The 3,662-nt window shown below is 36.9% G+C and overlaps 1 pseudogene; it reads right to left on the bottom strand.

Moving 5' to 3' along the window:
- Window positions 1-1,291: 1,291 nt before the first annotated feature.
- On the bottom strand, window positions 1,292-2,215 carry LOC101026395 (annotated as a pseudogene).
- Between the last annotated feature and the right edge of the window lie 1,447 nt (window positions 2,216-3,662).

Consider the following 3,662-nt stretch of genomic DNA (forward strand, 5'->3'; position numbering starts at 1 on the left):
TCATGCCTTAGATAATCACTTTGAGATCTTGTTAAAACCCATATTCCTGTCCCCCTCTCCCAGAGATTCTGATTCAGTAGGTCTAGGGTGGAGCCTCAGAATTTGCATTTCCAGCAATGTCACATGTTACACTGATGCTTTGGGTTCACAAAATACATCACGAATAGCACTGCTTCCAAAATTTTTGTTTGCGTGTCCCATTAGTGAAAGAATTTTGACTGTATATCTTCACTATATGTATTTTTACTCATTTGTAAGTTATAGACAAACTACCAAGTCAATATCTATTATGTATACCATAAAGCCTATACCAATTACAACCTTAAAGCCTGAGCTGGCAGGGCATGGTGGCTCATGCCTGTAATCCCAGCACTTTGGGAGGCCGAGGTGGGCGGATCATGAGGTCAAGAGCTCGAGACCATCCTGGCCAACATGGTGAAACCTCGTCTCTCCTGAAAACACAAAAATTAGCCGGGTGTAGTCCCAGCTACTTGGGAGGCTGAGGCATGAGAATTGCTTGAACCCGGGAGGTGGAGATTGCAGTGAGCCGAGATTGTGCCACTGCACTCCAGCCTGGTGACAGAGTGACACTCATTCTCAAAACAAAACAAAACAAAAAAACAAACAAAAAAAGGCTGCACTAATGATAATCATTGTTTTATTTTTATTTAAATTATTAATGGTACAAAAGTTTTTGCTATCACTAAAATTATAATTATATTTGAGTATGCATCACTATTTTACAAACTTTTGTTAAAAAATTTGTCATACATTCAAATGTGTTTCTCAATTTAGTTTTTCAGCACTTTGTTGTAATGGGTTTCACAACTAAAAAACATGTCTCACAAAGACATATAAATACAAATGGAAGAATTTTCTTACTGGCTGTTTTAACTAATTCCCATTCACCAATTTTGAAAATGCTTATGTTAAAATTTGGCTAGTAGATTTCCATCTTCTTTGATGTCAATCAGTAGTTCTCACAGACAATTAGGCAATATTATCGTTGCTTTATTGTTATCAAAGTGGGTTCAAATTCCATTTAAATTTTTTTGTTTAAAATAATTTTAAACTGGTTTAAAAATCTTGTTTCCAAAATTTTAGAGGGTACTGATAGGAGATTTAAAAAAAATTGATGATGATTGCACTTACCTTGTTTTTGCATCCAAATCACATAACAATTCTTTCTAATTCACTATTGAAACATTAACTTCCACCTTGAAGGGATAGGTTTTTTTTTTTTTTTTTTTTTTTTGCCATACCAATAGCTGTTTTTAAATTTTTAGAGGAAATACTATAATTAAAAAAAGAGTTCCAAAAAATGTAACAGTTCCAGCAATGATTATTTCTAAAATGTAAAGATTTGAAACATAATTTATAAAAAGCTAAAAACCAGAAGGAGTCATTCTTGCTTTTTCCTTTTTTAAAAAATCCAGACAATTTGTTACAAGAAAGTTCAGCATGTGATAGCAGCTGCAGCCTCAGTCACCCTCAGAATCGCTGTCCCTCCTCATGGGGACAGAGCGCCGCACTGAGGACAGCAACATGTCTTCAATCGGCTTCTTAGGGTTTTCCTCCAGGTCCAGCTTCATTGCTCCAGATTTAGACAGTTTCCACTCCAACTCATCTCTCATCAGGTTCATGCCATCAGACACCAGAGGACCTATAAACCGAGCCTTGATACCTCCTTCCAGGAAAACAAATCCCGTGGGCAGATTCCTATCAGGATAATTGGATATGCAGGTTGTTGAATGGCTTTGATAAATTTGACATCAGGAAACTTCCTGGCAACTCCATTGAGGTGCTGGTTTATCAGGGCACTGAGGGGAATTCCTTGTTTGTAAAGGGACAAAATGGCCCACAAGCCCTCACCAGCTTTGGTAACTTCTTGAATATAATCCTTCCCTGAGATTTCCAAAACCTCTCCAAATTTATTCTTCAGTTTAGATGCTTTCCACTCAGCCAGTCTCTGCCGTCTTTACCTTTCAATAGCACGTTCATCCTTCTCATTAAACTCATCTTCACGATCCTCCAGCTCTCTCAAAGTCCTATCTTTATATGTTGTCACCACTGACTGCTAGAGGAAGCACTGCTCCTCTTCCACCTCCTTTTCCAATTGTTTCAGACTTTCCTTGGGGGGCAACATACCCTTTTTGGGTAAGATGTCATTCCACTCAGCGTCTGCGTTGGGGTCCTGCGTCTTGTTTCCAATCGCTCAAGCCAGTTGCTCCACCATGTTTATTAATATTAAAAAAATGCTTGAGAGGTAGCATAGCATGCATGCTATGGATAGCCCCCTTGCCATCACAGACAAGTTAGCATATTTGGAACACTTGTCTATTTTGTAAATATATGTTTTTGGTTCTAATTTTTAATACTTTGCCACAAGCAAACCTCTGTGCCATAGAAAATACTTCCATAAGTAAATATAAATTGAGTGTTACTCCCCTCTCAATTTATTCTAAACAATTAAGTTGACTATCTTTTAAAGTTTTTTAAAAAATAAAATTAACTAAATTGATGACATCTTGCAATATTTTGTGCACTTCTGGCTCCAATTCCTCAACTGCAAATGCTTGCCTGTATATAGCAGGATGTCACATGTGATCTGTCTCAGGAAACTTAGCCAAATCCTTTCAAAATTTTGGTCAAAGGAGTCGCTCTGTTACTTACACAGCTTTACTGTTAAAGAAGTTATTTACTCCTGGGAATACATCTTATCTGCATATTTTACCTTTGGCGGTTTGAAAAAAGTACAGTTCTTCATATATTTCATTATTGAAACACAACCTAGCGAAAATCATATGCTGAGACTTGGTAAAAAAGAAATATTTGGACCCATTCAAATTACATAACAAACTTAGAATTTGTCCAAATTCTTGATTAAAAATAAAATCTCAGGAATGGTTTCTATAAATGTTATGAAAATGGATTCAAATTCCACTGAACTTCCTTGTTTGAAAGATTTTAAACTGGTTAAAAAAATCCTATATTTGTTGACATAGGTGTCCATTTCAGTTTGTACCAAATTATTTTGCATGTATTATTTTAACATTCACCAAAGCAAAAAATTAGAATTTCATAATAATATGTAGCCTTTTGATTTTCACTGTTAAAAGGAAACTTTACAGTTGGACGCGGTGGCTCATGTCTGTAATCCCAGGACTTTGGGAGACCGAGGCGGGGGGATCACCTGAGGTCAGGAGTTTGAGACCAGCCTGGCCAACATGGTGAAACCCTGTCTCTACTTAAAAAAATACAAAAATTAGCCGGGCGTAGCGGCAGGCACCTGTAATCCCAGCTACTCGGGAGGCCGAGGGAGGAGAATTGCTTGAACCTGGGAGGTGGAGGTTGCAGTGAGCCGAGATCGTGCCATTGCACTTCAGCCTGGGGGACAAGAGCGAGACTTTGTCTGGGAAAAAAAAAAAAAAAGGAAACTTTACATGTTTAATGACAGCTTTTAAAGTAAAGGGTTGAGTTTTACTTAATTTAAACACCTTTGAAAAAATTGCAGAAGCTTGTTTCTATGTTTTAGAGTATATTATTTCTCATTTTTCTTATTTTTGAAGTAGCTTGTTAATTGTGATTGGTTCATGTTATCATTACCATTATTTTAAAGCATAGTTCTGTATACGCATACCATAATCATTAACACCAGTATG

This window comes from Papio anubis, chromosome 2 (genome assembly GCF_008728515.1).
Source record: "Papio anubis isolate 15944 chromosome 2, Panubis1.0, whole genome shotgun sequence".
Lineage (NCBI taxonomy): Eukaryota > Metazoa > Chordata > Mammalia > Primates > Cercopithecidae > Papio > Papio anubis.